General features: G+C 39.4%; 1 protein-coding gene across 1 annotated transcript in view; it reads right to left on the bottom strand.

Moving 5' to 3' along the window:
* Positions 1-302: 302 nt before the first annotated feature.
* LOC115439345 (urotensin-2 receptor-like) overlaps positions 303-19,251 on the bottom strand; it is a 69,975-nt gene continuing 51,026 nt past the window's right edge. The window contains 1 exon segment of the mRNA XM_030163178.1: positions 303-429. The gene's annotated coding sequence lies outside the window, so the exon portion shown is untranslated.

Below are 19,251 nucleotides of genomic sequence, written 5' to 3'. Positions count from 1 at the left end.
AGTTGCTACAGATGATGGATCATTCGTCTTTATTTTCTGTGAAAACCTTTTTGTCATTCATAGCACTGATGGGTCGACCCCCCCCCCCCCCCCCCCCCCCCAGTTCTATGCCAACAGCTGCCCTTAGTTGCCACAGATGTGACATTTTTCGAACCCCTTGTGCATGCAGACCAGCACCCTGACCTGAAGGACCCTGTAAATATCAGGAGGTGAACTTCAGACCCCAGACATTTCCTCAGAACGTTCTGGAAACCACCTGTTTGTGTAAATTCCTTGTTGGGCTGTGGCTGGAGCGGTTCCATCCACAATATTAAACCATAAATGACAGACTAGACGGTCCATCCTGGTCCCTGGTCTGTGTTGGTCCTCGTCATCATGATCTCTTCTTTCATGTCCTGTCTTCTGTCCTCTTCCTCGGTTCAGTCAGATCTAACAGGACACACAACACAAGCAGTCACCATCTACTGAGCATGTTCCCTCTGCAACCCTTAACCTTAAGTCTAACCCTTAACCCTACCTGACCCTAACCTCAACCCTTAACCTTAAGTCTAACCCTTAACCCTACCTGACCCTAACCTCAACCCTTAACCTTAAGTTTAACCCTTAACCCTTCCTGACCCTAACCTCAACCCTTAACCTTAAGTCTAACCCTTAACCCTTCCTGACCCTAACCTCAACCCTTAACCTTAAGTCTAACCCTTAACCCTACCTGACCCTAACCTCAACCCCACCTTAATCCCACTCCTATCCCTACCCCACCCTTTTACCACAGTTGTACTCAATATCATTTAGTTACTTACCTGGAAGATTTTTCAGGAAACCTGGAAGAGGATTATTTTAACATAGTTCTCAACTGTATCAGAATAAATTAAAAAAAAAAAAAAGAAAAAAAAAAAAAGAAATGAAAATAGTTGATGTGAACCAGAGCATGTTTTATTTCCCCTACCCTGGGCTGAGTTAAAGGATAACCCAAACCCTAACCTAGTTAAAGGATAACCCTAACTCTAGTTAAAGGATAATCCTAACTCTAGCAAAAGGATAATCCTAACTCTAGTTAAAGGATAATCCTAACCCTAGTTAAAGGATAACTCTAACCCTAGTTAAAGGATAACCCTAACCCTAGATAAAGGATAACCCTAACCCTAACCCTAGTTAAAGGATAACCCTAACTCTAGTTAAAGGATAACTCTAACCCTAACCCTAGTTAAAGGATAACCCTAACCCTAGTTAAAGGATAACTCTAACCCTAACCCTAGTTAAAGGATAACCCTAACCCCAGTTAAAGGATAACCCTAACTCTAGTTAAAGGATAACTCTAACCCTAACCCTAGTTAAAGGATAACCCTAACTCTAGTTAAAGGATAACCCTAACCCTAACCCTAGTTAAAGGATAACCCTAACCCTAGTTAAAGGATAACTCTAACCCTAGTTAAAGGATAACCCTAACCCTAGTTAAAGGATAACCCTAACCCTAGTTAAAGGATAACTCTAACCCTAACCCTAGTTAAAGGATAACTCTAACCCTAGTTAAAGGATAACCCTAACCCTAGTTAAAGGATAACCCTAACCCTAGTTAAAGGATAACTCTAACCCTAACCCTAGTTAAAGGATAACCCTAACCCTAGTTAAAGGATAACCCTAACCCTAACCCTAGTTAAAGGATAACTCTAACCCTAACCCTAGTTAAAGGATAACTCTAACCCTAGTTAAAGGATAACCCTAACCCTAATTAAAGGATAACCCTAACCCTACTTAAAGGATAACCCTAACCCTAGTTAAAGGACAACCCTAACCCTAGTTAAAGGATAACCCTAACCCTAGTTAAAGGATAATCCTAACCCTAGTTAAAGGATAACCCTAACCCTAGCTAAAGGACAACCCTAACCCTAGTTAAAGGATAACCCTAACCCTAGTTAAAGGATAACCCTAACTCTAGTTAAAGGATAACTCTAACCCTAACCCTAGTTAAAGGATAACCCTAACTCTAGTTAAAGGATAACTCTTACCCTAACCCTAGTTAAAGGATAACCCTAACCCTAGTTAAAGGATAACCCTAACTCTACTTAAAGGATAACTCTTACCCTAACCCTAGTTAAAGGATAACCCTAACTCTAGTTAAAGGATAACTCTTACCCTAACCCTAGTTAAAGGATAACCCTAACTCAAACCCTAGTTAAAGGATAACCCTAACTCTAGTTAAAGGATAACCCTAACCCTAGTCAAAGGATAACCCTAACCCTAGTTAAAGGATAACCCTAACCTTAGTTAAAGGATAACCCTAACACTAGTTAAAGGATAACTCTTACCCTAACCCTAGTTAAAGGATAACCTTAACTCTAGTTAAAGGATAACTCTTACCCTAACCCTAGTTAAAGGACAACCCTAACCCTAGTTAAAGGATAACCCTAACCCTAGTTAAAGGATAATCCTAACCCTAGTTAAAGGATAACCCTAACCCTAGTTAAAGGACAACCCTAACTCTAGTTAAAGGATAACCCTAACCCTAGTTAAAGGATAACCCTAACCCTAGTTAAAGGATAACTCTAACCCTAACCCTAGTTAAAGGATAACCCTAACCCTAACCCTAGTTAAAGGATAACCCTAACCCTAGTTAAAGGATAACTCTAACCCTAGTTAAAGGATAACCCTAACCCTAGTTAAAGGATAACCCTAACTCTAGTTAAAGGATAACTCTAACCCTAACCCTAGTTAAAGGATAACCCTAACTCTAGTTAAAGGATAACTCTAACCCTAACCCTAGTTAAAGGATAATGCTAACTCGAGTTAAAGGATAACTCTAACCCTAACCCTAGTTAAAGGATAACCCTAACCCTAGTTAAAGGATAACTCTTACCCTAACCTTAGTTAAAGGATAACCCTAACTCTAGTAAAAGGATAACTCTAACCCTAACCTTAGTTAAAGGATAACTCTAACCTTAGTTAAAGGATAACTAACCCTAACCCTAGTTAAAGGATAACCCTAACCCTAACCCTAGTTAAAGGACAACCCTAACCCTAGTTAAAGGACAACCCTAACCCTAGTTAAAGGACAACCCTAACCCTAGTTAAAGGATAACCCTAACCCTAGTTAAAGGATAACTCTAACCCTAACCCTAGTTAAAGGATAACTCTTACCCTAACCCTAGTTAAAGGATAACCCTAACCCTAACCCTAGTTAAAGGACAACCCTAACCCTAGTTAAAGGATAACCCTAACTCTAGTTAAAGGATAACCCTAACCCTAACCCTAGTTAAAGGATAACCTTAACTCTAGTTAAAGGATAACTCTTACCATAACCCTAGTTAAAGGACAACCCTAACCCTAGTTAAAGGATAACCCTAACCCTAGTTAAAGGATAACCCTAACTCTAGTTAAAGGATAACCCTAACCCTAGTTAAAGGATAACTCTTACCCTAACCCTAGTTAAAGGACAACCCTAACCCTAGTTAAAGGATAACCCTAACCCTAGTTAAAGGATGATCCTAACCCTAGTTAAAGGATAACCCTAACCCTAGTTAAAGGACAACCCTAACTCTAGTTAAAGGATAACCCTAACCCTAACCCTAGTTGAAGGATAACCCTAACCCTAGTTAAAGGATAACTCTAACCCTAACCCTAGTTAAAGGATAACCCTAACCCTAGTTAAAGGATAACTCTAACCCTAGTTAAAGGATAACCCTAACCCTAGTTATAGGATAACCCTAACCCTAGTTAAAGGATAACCCTAACTCTAGTTAAAGGATAACTCTAACCCTAACCCTAGTTAAAGGATAACTCTAACCCTAACCCTAGTTAAAGGATAACGCTAACTCTACTTAAAGGATAACTCTAACCCTAACCTTAGTTAAAGGATAACTCTAACCTTAGTTAAAGGATAACTCTAACCCTAACCTTAGTTAAAGGATAACTCTAACCTTAGTTAAAGGATAACTCTAACCCTAACCTTAGTTAAAGGATAACCCTAACTCTACTTAAAGGATAACTCTAACCCTAACCTTAGTTAAAGGATAACTCTAACCTTAGTTAAAGGATAACCTTAACCCTAACCCTAGTTAAAGGATAACCCTAACCCTAGTTAAAGGATAACTAACCCTAACCCTAGTTAAAGGATAACCCTAACTCTAGTTAAAGGATAACTCTAACCCTAACCCTAGTTAAAGGATAACCCTAACTCTAGTTGAAGGATAACTCTTACCCTAACCTTAGTTAAAGGATAACCCTAACTTTAGTTAAAGGATAACTCTAACCCTAACTCTAGTTAAAGGATAACCCTAACCCTAGTTAAAGGATAACCCTAACTCTAGTTAAAGGATAACTCTTACCCTAACCCTAGTTAAAGGATAACCCTAACTCTAGTTAATGGATAATTCTTACCCTAACCTTAGTTAAAGGATAACCCTAACCCTAGTTAAAGGATAACCCTAACCCTAGTTAAAGGATAACCCTAACTCTAGTTAAAGGATAACTCTTAGTATAACTTTAGTTAAAGGATAACCCTAACCCTAGTTAAAGGATAACCCTAACCCTAGTTAAAGGATAACCCTAACCCTAACCCTAGTTAAAGGATAACCCTAACCCTAGTTAAAGGATAACTCTTACCCTAACCCTAGTTAAAGGATAAACCTAACTCTAACCCTAGTTAAAGGATAACCCTAACTCTAGTTAAAGGATAACCCTAACCCTAACCCTAGTCAAAGGATAACCCTAACCCTAACCCTAGTTAAAGGATAACCCTAACCCTAGTTAAAGGATAACCCTAACTCTAGTTAAAGGATAATTCTTACACTAACCTTAGTTAAAGGATAACCCTAACCCTAGTTAAAGGATAACCCTAACTCTAGTTAAAGGATAACTCTTAGCCTAACCTTAGTTAAAGGATAACCCTAACCCTAGTTAAAGGATAACCCTAACCCTAGTTAAAGGATAACCCTAACCCTAACCCTAGTTAAAGGATAACCCTAACCCTAGTTAAAGGATAACTCTTACCCTAACCCTAGTTAAAGGATAACCCTAACCCTAGTTAAAGGATAACCCTAACCCTAACCCTAGTTAAAGGATAACCCTAACTCTAGTTAAAGGATAACTCTAACCCTAACCCTAGTTAAAGGATAACTCTTACCCTAACCCTAGTTAAAGGATAACCCTAACCCTAGTTAAAGGACAACCCTAACCCTAGTTAAAGGATAACCCTAACCCTAGTTAAAGGATAATCCTAACCCTAGTTAAAGGATAACCCTAACCCTAGCTAAAGGACAACCCTAACTCTAGTTAAAGGATAACCCTAACCCTAGTTAAAGGATAACCCTAACCCTAGTTAAAGGATAACTCTAACCCTAACCCTAGTTAAAGGATAACCCTAACCCTAGTTAAAGGATAACTCTAACCCTAACCCTAGTTAAAGGATAACCCTAACCCTAGTTAAAGGATAACCCTAACCCTAGTTAAAGGATAACTCTAACCCTAACCCTAGTTAAAGGATAACTCTAACCCTAGTTAAAGGATAACCCTAACCCTAGTTAAAGGATAACTCTAACCCTAACCCTAGTTAAAGGATAACCCTAACCCTAGTTAAAGGATAACCCTAACCCTAACCCTAGTTAAAGGATAACTCTAACCCTAACCCTAGTTAAAGGATAACTCTAACCCTAGTTAAAGGATAACCCTAACCCTAGTTAAAGGATAACCCTAACTCTAGTTAAAGGATAACTCTAACCCTAACCCTAGTTAAAGGATAATGCTAACTCGAGTTAAAGGATAACTCTAACCCTAGTTAAAGGATAACCCTAACCCTAGTTAAAGGATAACTCTTACCCTAACCTTAGTTAAAGGATAACCCTAACTCTAGTAAAAGGATAACTCTAACCCTAACCTTAGTTAAAGGATAACTCTAACCTTAGTTAAAGGATAACTAACCCTAACCCTAGTTAAAGGATAACCCTAACCCTAACCCTAGTTAAAGGATAACCCTAACCCTAGTTAAAGGATAACCCTAACTCTAGTTAAAGGATAACTCTTACCCTAACCCTAGTTAAAGGATAACCTTAACTCTAGTTAAAGGATAACTCTTACCCTAACCCTGGTTAAAGGATAACCTTAACCCTAGTTAAAGGATAATCCTAACCCTAGTTAAAGGATAACCCTAACCCTAGTTAAAGGATAACCCTAACTCTAGTTAAAGGATAACTCTAACCCTAACCCTAGTTAAAGGATAACTCTTACCCTAACCCTAGTTAAAGGATAACCCTAACCCTAGTTAAAGGACAACCCTAACCCTAGTTAAAGGATAACCCTAACCCTAGTTAAAGGATAATCCTAACCCTAGTTAAAGGATAACCCTAACCCTAGTTAAAGGATAACTCTAACCCTAACCCTAGTTAAAGGATAACTCTAACCCTAGTTAAAGGATAACCCTAACCCTAGTTAAAGGATAACCCTAACCCTAGTTAAAGGATAACTCTAACCCTAACCCTAGTTAAAGGATAACGCTAACTCTACTTAAAGGATAACTCTAACCCTAACCTTAGTTAAAGGATAACTCTAACCTTAGTTAAAGGATAACTCTAACCCTAACCTTAGTTAAAGGATAACTCTAACCTTAGTTAAAGGATAACTCTAACCCTAACCTTAGTTAAAGGATAACCCTAACTCTACTTAAAGGATAACTCTAACCCTAACCTTAGTTAAAGGATAACTCTAACCTTAGTTAAAGGATAACCTTAACCCTAACCCTAGTTAAAGGATAACCCTAACCCTAGTTAAAGGATAACTAACCCTAACCCTAGTTAAAGGATAACCCTAACTCTAGTTAAATGACAACTCTAACCCTAACCCTAGTTAAAGGATAACCCTAACTCTAGTTAAAGGATAACTCTTACCCTAACCTTAGTTAAAGGATAACCCTAACTTTAGTTAAAGGATAACTCTAACCCTAACTCTAGTTAAAGGATAACCCTAACCCTAGTTAAAGGATAACCCTAACTCTAGTTAAAGGATAACTCTTACCCTAACCCTAGTTAAAGGATAACCCTAACTCTAGTTAATGGATAATTCTTACCCTAACCTTAGTTAAAGGATAACCCTAACCCTAGTTAAAGGATAACCCTAACCCTAGTTAAAGGATGACCCTAACTCTAGTTAAAGGATAACTCTAACCCTAACCCTAGTTAAAGGATAACTCTTACCCTAACCCTAGTTAAAGGATAACCCTAACCCTAGTTAAAGGACAACCCTAACCCTAGTTAAAGGATAACCCTAACCCTAGTTAAAGGATAACCCTAACCCTAACCCTAGTTAAAGGATAATCCTAACTCTAGTTAAAGGATAACTCTAACCCTAACCCTAGTTAAAGGATAACTCTTACCCTAACCCTAGTTAAAGGATAACCCTAACCCTAGTTAAAGGACAACCCTAACCCTAGTTAAAGGATAACCCTAACCCTAGTTAAAGGATAATCCTAACCCTAGTTAAAGGATAACCCTAACCCTAGCTAAAGGACAACCCTAACTCTAGTTAAAGGATAACCCTAACCCTAGTTAAAGGATAACCCTAACCCTAGTTAAAGGATAACTCTAACCCTAACCCTAGTTAAAGGATAACCCTAACCCTAGTTAAAGGATAACTCTAACCCTAACCCTAGTTAAAGGATAACCCTAACCCTAACCCTAGTTAAAGGATAACCCTAACCCTAGTTAAAGGATAACTCTAACCCTAACCCTAGTTAAAGGATAACTCTAACCCTAGTTAAAGGATAACCCTAACCCTAGTTAAAGGATAACTCTAACCCTAACCCTAGTTAAAGGATAACCCTAACCCTAGTTAAAGGATAACCCTAACCCTAACCCTAGTTAAAGGATAACTCTAACCCTAACCCTAGTTAAAGGATAACTCTAACCCTAGTTAAAGGATAACCCTAACCCTAGTTAAAGGATAACCCTAACTCTAGTTAAAGGATAACTCTAACCCTAACCCTAGTTAAAGGATAATGCTAACTCGAGTTAAAGGATAACTCTAACCCTAACCCTAGTTAAAGGATAACCCTAACCCTAGTTAAAGGATAACTCTTACCCTAACCTTAGTTAAAGGATAACCCTAACTCTAGTAAAAGGATAACTCTAACCCTAACCTTAGTTAACGGATAACTCTAACCTTAGTTAAAGGATAACTAACCCTAACCCTAGTTAAAGGATAACCCTAACCCTAACCCTAGTTAAAGGATAACCCTAACCCTAGTTAAAGGATAACCCTAACTCTAGTTAAAGGATAACTCTTACCCTAACCCTAGTTAAAGGATAACCTTAACTCTAGTTAAAGGATAACTCTTACCCTAACCCTAGTTAAAGGATAACCCTAACCCTAGTTAAAGGATAATCCTAACCCTAGTTAAAGGATAACCCTAACCCTAGTTAAAGGATAACCCTAACTCTAGTTAAAGGATAACTCTAACCCTAACCCTAGTTAAAGGATAACCCTAACCCTAGTTAAAGGATAACCCTAACCCTAGTTAAAGGACAACCCTAACCCTAGTTAAAGGATAACCCTAACCCTAGTTAAAGGATAATCCTAACCCTAGTTAAAGGATAACCCTAACCCTAGTTAAAGGATAACTCTAACCCTAACCCTAGTTAAAGGATAACTCTAACCCTAGTTAAAGGATAACCTTAACCCTAGTTAAAGGATAACCCTAACCCTAGTTAAAGGATAACTCTAACCCTAACCCTAGTTAAAGGATAACCCTAACCCTAGTTAAAGGATAACCCTAACCCTAGTTAAAGGATAACTCTAACCCTAACCCTAGTTAAAGGATAACTCTAACCCTAACCCTAGTTAAAGGATAACTCTAACCCTAGTTAAAGGATAACCCTAACCCTAGTTAAAGGATAACCCTAACTCTAGTTAAAGGATAACTCTAACCCTAACCCTAGTTAAAGGATAACCCTAACTCTAGTTAAAGGATAACTCTAACCCTAACCCTAGTTAAAGGATAACGCTAACTCGAGTTAAAGGATAACCCTAACCCTAGTTAAAGGATAACCCTAACTCTAGTTAAAGGATAACTCTAACTCTAGTTAAAGGATAACTCTTACCCTAACCCTAGTTAAAGGATAACCCTAACTCTAGTTAAAGGATAACTCTTACCCTAACCCTAGTTAAAGGATAACCCTAACCCTAGTTAAAGGATAACCCTAACTCTACTTAAAGGATAACTCTTACCCTAACCCTAGTTAAAGGATAACCCTAACTCTAGTTAAAGGATAACTCTTACCCTAACCCTAGTTAAAGGATAACCCTAACTCTAACCCTAGTTAAAGGATAACCCTAACTCTAGTTAAAGGATAACCCTAACCCTAACCCTAGTTAAAGGATAACCCTAACCCTAGTCAAAGGATAACCCTAACCCTAGTTAAAGGATAACCCTAACCCTAACCCTAGTTAAAGGATAACCCTAACCCTAGTTAAAGGATAACCCTAACCCTAGTTAAAGGATAACCCTAACCCTAGTTAAAGGATAACTCTTACCCTAACCTTAGTTAAAGGATAACCCTAACCCTAGTTAAAGGATAACCCTAACCCTAACCCTAGTCAAAGGATAACCCTAACCCTAGTTAAAGGATAACCCTAACCCTAACCCTAGTTAAAGGATAACCCTAACTCTAGTTAAAGGATAACCCTAACCCTAGTTAAAGGATAACCCTAACCCTAGTTAAAGGATAACTCTAACCTTAACCCTAGTTAAAGGATAACCCTAACCCTTACCCTAGTTAAAGGATAACCCTAACCCTAGTTAAAGGATAACCCTAACTCTAGTTAAAGGATAACCCTAACCCTAACCCTAGTTAAAGAATAACCCTAACCCTAACCTTAGTTAAAGGATAACTCTAACTCTAGTTAAAGGATAGGAAGGAGTTAAAGGATAACCCTAACCCAGGCTGACACTGTCACATTAAACAGGTGGAAACGGGACCACCCAGTGGGTTTTCTCTGTCATCATCCCTGAGGGGCTGTGTGTCCTTGTACTTTATGTAGAATCACTTTAGATGAGCTTTTCATGAAAATCTAGATCACTGAATTACTGATGGACAAGCCTGTTTTTCACCTCGAAATGCAAAAAGTAGAGGATGATATTATAATAAACAGTGATAAATAATTTAGGAAAGCAGAGATGGAGTGAAAATGTAATATGGAAGTCAAACAAAAATAGTTGTCAGTCTTCAAGGGTTAAGCTGTTTCAGAGTTAAACTGTTTCAGGGTTAAACTGTTTATGGTTAAAATATTTCAGGGTTAAAGCATTTCATGATTTTAGTGTTTCAGGGTTAAACTGTTTCAGAGTTAAACTGTTTATGGTTAAAATATTTCAGGGTTAAAGTGTTTCATGATTGAAGTGTTTCAGGGTTAAACTGTTTCAGAGTTAAACTGTTTCAGAGTTAAACTGTTTCAGGGTTAAACTGTTTCAGGGTTAAACTGTTTCAGAGTTAAACTGTTTCAGGGTTAAACTGTTTCAGAGTTAAACTGTTTCAGGGTTAAACTGTTTCAGGGTTAAACTGTTTCAGGGTTAAACTGTTTCAGAGTTAAACTGTTTCATAGGTGGTTTCAGACATTTTTCACTTTTCCTTAAATGTCTCCTCCTTAACTATTTGCACATATGTTGCACATTTGTTACATATATGATATAGTAAACTACAATGTATTGTTGGACAGTTAAAACTGAAACAGCCGTTGAATAGACACTAAAGCTGAAACACTGTAGCTACAATACGTGACCTTGTTGTTTTTGGGGAGAACACAGACCAGTTTTAAACGTAAACACTCATGTTGATAAGGCCACAGTTTTCCAAAGTCTAAAGTCCATTTTTCACTGATGTTTTTGTGTGTATGCTCATGCATTTCCAGAGGGGGAAAGCTACCTAACAATATATTGTACTTTACCATAAAAAACATGTTTCCAAAAATTTCAAGAGCCTGAGTAAAATGTAAAAAAAAAAAAAAAAAAAAAAAAAAAAGAAAAATCTGAATGATTTTCAAACCTCATAAGCCCATATTTGAATAAGAGTTCCTCTGACCACACAGCAGTTTTCCACTTTTTTTCAGTCCAGTTTTAATGACCTAAGGCCCAGCAGCTCCTTCTTATGTTGGGGCTTCAGCCGTGGTCTGTCCGTGTGATTCCTGCAGGTTCATGTTCATGTGTTCTGTATTCATGTGTTCACAGACACTGAAGCCAATGCACTGATTTCCAATGGTTTAATACACTGCTGCTTAAGGCTGTGCCTCTTACACACTCACAATACAACATAGAAAACACATAAAATGTTTAATCTGAGGAAGTTTTACATTGAAAAAAATAACAATAATAAGGTGAGGTAATATTAAATTTGATGGATGAGATGTGATGAGCAACAAGTCTCCAGAAAGGTGTGGCAGGGCAACAAAAGGCTGAAAAAAAAAGAAACACCTGGAGGAACATTTGGTAACTGAGGATAAGGTCAGTAACATGATCAGATATAAAGCACTGAAAGAGTCTCAGAGGTAAAAACTGGCAGGAATTCACCAGTCTGAAAATAACTGATGACACAAGCTGTGCCATGAAATAAAATAACCTTCCTGAATGACCTTGCAATAGGAAGAAAGGACTGTTGCAACACTCACAATTAGTGAGCGATTCAGAAAATGGATGAATGTTCCTGAATGACAAACTACAAAGACTTGAAATATCTCCTCATCTACAGGACATAACACAACCTACATTCAGAGAATCTGGAGGAATCTGCGAATAAGGGACGAGTCAGTACTAGAAGCCCTCAGGATGCACTGCAGTAAAAGCAGGTATGTATGACAAATCAGTCCAAGGACACGTTAGAAAAGTGGACACCGTTCACAAATACACACTCCAGCTCAATCATGCAAAAAAGAAGGCATTTATGAACATGACGTCGAAACGCCACTGTCTTCTCTGGACCTAAACTCACTTCAAATGGACTGAGGAAAAGTGGGAAACTGTTCTGGAGTCAAACTGAAATAGTTTTTTTCTAATGAAAATAAAATATGGGTTTATGAGATCTGCAAATCACTGCATGTGTTTTTAGTCAGATTTTACACATTGTAATTTTTTTTGACTTGTCTGGCTCCTAACCCTATTCCTAACCCTAACCTCCTTACCTTAACCCTAACCCACTGTTTTTCAACCTTGGGGTTGCGACCCCACATGGGGTTGCTGGGAATTCAAATGGGGTCGCCTGAAATTTCAAGCAATTTATTAAAAAAAAAAAAAAAAAAAAAAAAAAAAGAAAAATTACTAATACTTTTTTTTTTAAATGATTGAAGATATATTTCATTATAATTAAAAACGCCACATACTTTCCCTAATAAAAGTCCAGTTCAAATAAAATGCAGGGTATAATATCAGAGTGGGCATATCTTGATGGACCCCATCATGTGACCACATGCGTTTCTACACTTCAGCCTGCACGGACACAGTCACGGTCAGAACACTGGACCAAACAGAGGATGCAAACATTTGTTGGCCCACCTGGCCCCGCCACGACTTTTACAAGAGAAAAATGCCTCTGTCTGGGGTCGCCAGCAATCTGTGACGTTAAAATGGAGTCATGAGCCAAAAAAGGTTGGAAACTACTGCCCTAACCCCTAACCCTAACCTTAACCCTGACCCCTAACCTTAACCCGAACCCTCACCCTAACCCCTAACCATAACCCCCTAACCATAACCCCTAACCTTAGCCCTAACCTTAACCCTAACCCCTAACCCAAACCTTAACCCAAACCCTAACCCCTAACCCCTAACCTTAACTCTAACTTTAACCCTAACCCTTAACCCTGAATCTAACCTTGGCCCTAACCCTAACCCAGCCCCACTGATAGGTGGTGACTGCAAAAACATATTCACATTTAATATATTACAATAAACAAACAGATTGCGTCTCCAGAGTAAGATCTAATCTCAATTCTGTTTTTTTTCACAGGTTCAAAATGCACAAACTCCATTAATGACATGGGTTTGATGTGTGTCCCAGTCTCATCTCTGATATTAGTCACAAGTGGATAAAAGTTAAATCAGTGAAACATTCTTTCATGATGATCCTTCTCTGTAAGCTTCTCCCATGCTAATAACTCCAGTATTTCTGTAATAGATGGGCTTAGTTGGTGGATTACGGTCATTACAACCCTGGAGTTTGTAATATGTATCCAAACAACAGGAAGTGATTAAGGACCATCAAATGACCATTCAAATGGAATATTTCTAGATGAACTGTGTAAAATGACTGAGTTAATGATGTTTGACATTTGACTTGTCTTTGCTTTCCATACGAACACATCCACACCATATTGAAGCCAGTACTAGCTGACTGTTATACAACTGAATCTGCTTTTTACAACTGGACTCATCCTCATTCAAATTAAATGGAAGTGTTATACTATTGGTTACATGCTCCAAATTTTATTTATTTTTTATTATTTGGTGTCCATTTTGGTGATTGGAAGTTAAAAGTAGGGACATTTGATGACATGTCACATGTTTCTTCCTAGTCTGACAAACAGTGAATTTAGCATTTTCATAGTCTTTACTATTTGAAATCATTCTGTCTCCAAAAACTAGCAGCTCCACACTGATAATTGTGTTTTTTTTTTTTCTTTTTAAGATGTGGCTTTATGAATTCAGGCAGATCTGCATAGTTCTTTGCAGCTTTTCCTTCTGAAGGGATTTAGCCACTATAATGCCAGCATTTGACTTTCTGTATGCAAATATTCAAGCAAGACATGATGAACAAAGGCGCTGCTGTGAATCCTGGAATCAGCAAGAAACAAACACAAGCTGGAGGATATTTTTATGTCACAATGACTTCTGGTTCAGTCAGACCATAGTACTGGTACAGAGCTAAAAACAGATTATGGAAAACTGACATATTAGCCTGTACTAGAGATCGACCGATATGGGTTTTTCAGGGCCGATACCGATTATTAGTAGTTAGAGGAGGCCGATAACTGATATTTGGAGCCGATATTCATTTGCAGTAAAAGTGTAAAAATCGGCATGAAAAACTTTGAATAATGCAAACACTGAACTTGGTTTAAATGCCTAAAACATGTTTATTTAATCAAACAAATAGAAAATAATAGCTCCAGAAGTGCATGGATTTCCTAGACTCAGAAGCATCTCTTATAAAGTTGAATAAAAGCTTAAATAAATAGCTCCCTTAAATTTTTCCACAGTAAATAAAGTAAAATGTAAATATAACTATAATGACTTCTCTTTGTTTGAAGTTCCAACACAACACAAATACAGGGAGACTGTTGTAAACTCTGGGGCCACATGCTGACATCTGCTCAACTCATCATGCTTCATTTATTACAGCATTTGGGAAGCCTTAAGTTAATTTCATTATTAAATTTTATATTTTACCATGCGATAGCAGGGACCCTGTCATTTAAAACTATGCTGATATATTATTAATGATTAATATGACAAAAGCTCCATAAAAAAGTCTAATAGTGTCTATGAGTGCAGTTAAACTCCTGACAGAACACAAACAGCCTTTAGGGCTTTAATGAGCACACACAGGATTTACAATGTTCCACCATGTTCACATAAGTCACTTCTGAATTTGACTCTGTCATCTTCACTTTAATTTTCAGATCATAGGACTAGAAAGCTCACAGTGACATTAGTAGTTGTGAGTTGTAGAGTTATTCATGTGACTTTAACACAAACACACACTGTTACATTACACACCAACACAGTCTCATCCCAAATAGTCAGAAATCGACACATATGGTCAGAGCCCCACAGCGGCACTATCTGACGCAGGTGGGTACCCCTTCCACGTCGGATTTCGACGCGGAAGGAATACACACCACAGAGAGGCGAAGTTTTTTTGTGTGAGAAGCTCCAGAGAGAAAACACGTGTCAAAGGTGAACGCAGAAAACTCTTCTGAAACTGGACTAAACATCCCTGTGCTCTACATCTGATAACTACTACTAATGTTTCAGAAGAACGTCAGAGCAGAGGAAACATTAGCGGCAGCTCTGCTAACTCAGATGACCTCCTGACATGTGTGTGAATTAGACTGCTGATAATATGGAGATGGAAACAGTCTGTGAGAGAAAAGCATGTGTGGCATTAAGAGAGCGCCTAAAAAACTCACTTCACTTGTTTTAGGGAAGCACGCTGAGGTGGAGTCTGATGAGCTTTTACCAGAACATGAGTTCATCAGTCTGGATCTAAACACTCTATGTATTAGTACTGGAGAACATGTATGTAGAACACAGTCTCATCCCCAGTCAGTCCCAGTCTGTGTGTGAGGACAGCTTCCATGTCAACCAATCAGAGAGAGAGAGAGAGAGAGAGAGAGGAGAGAGGCGCAGCTCCATCTGAGCCGAAATAACACAGTTTTAAATTGATTTCTTAATATCGGCCCGTCGGATTAAAAAAAGGCCGATACCGATATATGTCAAATTTCCAAATATTGGCGCCGATAATCGGCCCGGCCGATAATCGGTCGATCTCTAGCTTGTACATAATGTGTTACATTTGGATGGACACATACTCATGTTCTTAGATGTTGAAGTTCTTGGCTTGTGAACACAAACAAACTATATTTATCCTCATTTTATTAGCAGCGTATGAGTCATTCCCACTTGGCAAAGACTAAAGCTGGCTGAATTCTTGAGCGTGTGTTCTTCTATGTTTCTACTTTAAAAGCTTGATAATGCATTGAACATTCTGTGGCTTTGGCGGCTGAAGTGGTGGACTGGCTTCCTTGTCCCTTGTGGTCACAGCAATGGAATCATTTTGTCCTGGCTTATGAAGAGCAGTATGCAAATAATAGACCCCTGAATGACAACCCCCCCCACCCCCAGCCCTGGCTCAGTGGGCAGATAATAGACCCCTGAATGACTCCGCCCCCAGCCCTGGCTCAGTGTGCAGATAATAGACCCCTGAATGACTCCGCCCCCAGCCCTGGCTCAGTGTGCAGATAATAGACCCCTGAATGACTCCGCCCCCCAGCCCTGGCTCCAGCTGCTCATTGGACACCTGTTGACCTGACATAGATTTGGCTGCCTCCACTTCATTACCCCCTCCTCCTCATTTCTGCTGCTCCTCTGTCCCACCAGACCCCCTCCCTCTCTCAGCCTTACGGTCTGGCTCAGCAGCATGCAGTGCAGTGACGAGGTGTATATCTGCCTCCCGCTGCCAAGACCTGATCGTCCAGAGCCCAAAAGAGGCTAGGAATGTTTCCAATATGCTAAGGAAGTGACGCTTCATTTACTTAGAGACACTTTCTTTGTCATTTCCTGTTCCCCCCACTGACATAAAGTATCCTGCTGTGTGTCATGATGCATCTATAAACCCACTAGAAACTATGTGCATAATAGCTTTCCAACCACGTAATTTAGGGCTTTACATTGCAGACATAAAAAAATATATTATGTGAGCTTTGGTAAACCTTTTGATATTGCTTTGAAAAAAAAAAAGACATAAATAAAATGATTTATTTATTTATTTCATATTTTTCATGGATGCCTAATCCAACACTCAACTTTAATAAGATACATACATTTATTATTCAAGTCACATGTCCTGAGGCTTTAGAGAATACTATTGATATATTTCAAGTGGTGGAATGAATATTTGCCCACCAGGGATTCAACAACAGAGCCTGGAACATGAAGCATATTAGCAGCATCTGCATCTCCTCCGTGGTGTAGGAGAAAGATTTACACGGTAATTCCTGTGGTTATTAGGGTTGCTGTTATGTATTTCACACACTCACACCCACACTGAACCTGGACGGCAGCCAGGTCACGAGTGGACAGATTAGCAGAGTTTGGTTTGTTGAGTGCCTGAAGCGGTCCCTGGTGGTAAACCTGCGGCTGAGTGTTGGACTAAATGGTTTCCACTTTTGTACCATGAGGTCTGGTCATGGTGGCTGGATTGTCCAGCTGTTCAGCCTCTGCCTGATGCCCTCTGCCTCTGTGATAGGACGTTCACACCAGGCTTATCCACTGTGGATTAACACTGCTGGCTTCTTATCTAAGGCCTGCAGCGCTGCGTGGCTTCATCCACATGTACTGCTGAACTGCTTCAAACAGACCCCAGGCACACTGAACCTCCTAAAAGCCAGGAAATGTCAGCACAGCACCAGCTGGTTTTGGTTTTTATTAAATCAGTGTCTATATTGGAAACATCAGGATGCAACAGTTTTTTCAGATGCAGTTTTTAAATTTTTTATGGAATGTCCTTTGTGGTGGACAGTTTTCTTTTTTTCTAAAGTTGTGAAACTCTTGTCCGTGGACAGACGTGGACAGAAAACCCACAGCTGGGTCTGAGGAGGTTAATATGACTTCATTCAGATAGTGCTACTGTTGCTTTTCTTCTTCATTCATCTGCAGTATTCATCTATTACATAAACTGCTTCAGATGATACAGCACAATAAACAGTTTTCTGATAACTCTATAGACAAGTGTCAAGTCATGTGTGTCATTTTTTTTACCTGTTAACATCTTACATCATCACTCTTCATCAAAACATCAGGGTGTGTGTGTGTGTGTGTTTGTGTATGTGTATGTGTGAGTGTGTGTGTGTGTGTGTGTTTGTGTATGAGTGTGTTTGTGAGTGTGTGTGTGAGTGTGTGTTTGTGTGTGTGTGTGTGTATGTGTGTGTGTGTGTATGAGTGTGTTTGTGAGTGTGTGTGTGAGTGTGTATGTGTGTGTGTATGAGTGTGTTTGTGAGTGTGTGTGTGTGTGTGTGAGTGTGTGCATGTGTGTGTGTGTGTGTGAGTGTGTGTGTGCATGTGTGTGTTTGTGTGTGTGTTTGTGTGTGTGTGTGAGTGTGTGTGTGCATGTGTGTGTGTTTGTGTGAGTGTGTGTGAGTGTGTGTGTTTGTGTAGGTGTGTGTGAGTGTGTGTGTTTGTGTGTGTGTGTATGAGTGTGTTTGTGAGTGTGTGTGTGAGTGTGTGTAGGTGTGTGTGTGTGTGTTTTGTGTGTGTGTGTGTGCATGTGTGTGTGTGTTTGTGTGAGTGTGTGTGTGCGTGTGTGTGTAGGTGTGTGTGTGTGTGTAGGTGTGTGTGTGTGTGTTTTTGTGTGTGTGTGTGTTTGTGTGAGTGTGTGTGTGAGTGTGTGTGAGTGTGTGTTTTTGTGTGTGAGTGTGTGTGTGTGAGTGTGTGTGTGAGTGTGTGTGTGTGTATGAGTGTGTTTGTGAGTGTGTGTGTGAGTGTGTGTAGGTGTGTGTGTGTGTTTGTATGTGTGTGTGTGCATGTGTGTGTGTGTTTGTGTGAGTGTGTGTGTGTGTGCATGTGTGTGTGTGTGTGTGTTTGTGTAGGTGTGTGTGTGAGTGTGTGTGTATGAGTGTGTTTGTGAGTGTGAGTGTGTGTGTGTGTAGGTGTGTGTGTGTGTGTTTGTGTGAGTGTGTGTGTAGGTGTGTGTGTTTGTGTGTGACTGTGTGTGTGTGTGAGTGTGTGTGTGTGAGTGTGTGTTTTTGTGTGTGAGTGTGTGTGTGTGTGAGTGTGTGTGTGTGTGTGAGTGTGTGTGTGTGTGTGACCTAAAGGAAGTGTTATAATTCAATAAACTAATGCCAGTTCAGAAGCACTGCTGTGTTTACACTGGAGCACACTGCCAATCCAACCAAATTCAATAAATAAATAAATATGGATACTGACTGGTCTGAGTGGATTGTTTTCTGCCCATTGTTGAGTCATCTGGGACAGACCCAGTTCAGTCAGTACAATCATCTGTCACACAGAAGACCATGGTTCCGCTCCCCACCGGACAGTTCAGTAGCTTGTTGCTGCGGCCTTGACGGTTGGAGAATCAGCCTTTGACCGAAGCGCTGCTGTTCTATTCCCTGGACCAGCAGAGAAACTGTTGGCTAACGTGCCCTTGAACAAGGCATCCCCCATCTGTCCCCCAGGCTCCTGACATGGCAGCCCCCAACTCCTGAATGTCTGTATTCTGTTCTGCATCGTATAGACTCAAATATCCAAATCCTACCTAAACTACCAAAACAGAACATGAGAAAAGGTTGAACTTCTGTAACTGTATGACAGTTTCTGTTGTTGAAGTCACATTTAAGAGTCTGAGACTGGATCAAAGGGTTGTCCTCGCTGTGACGCTGGCCTCTGTCTGACATATTCCTGGACTTGTTTCTATGTTCTTTTTTAACATACTTGTAAAGAAAGCCTTCCTTATATCCCTTTGTTCTTCCACAGAACTGAAGCGCATGCACACTGCAGCATGCATTAAA

The sequence above is a fragment of the Sphaeramia orbicularis genome, chromosome 19 (assembly GCF_902148855.1).
Source record: "Sphaeramia orbicularis chromosome 19, fSphaOr1.1, whole genome shotgun sequence".
NCBI lineage: Eukaryota > Metazoa > Chordata > Actinopteri > Kurtiformes > Apogonidae > Sphaeramia > Sphaeramia orbicularis.
This window is presented reverse-complemented; position numbering and strand designations above follow the sequence as displayed.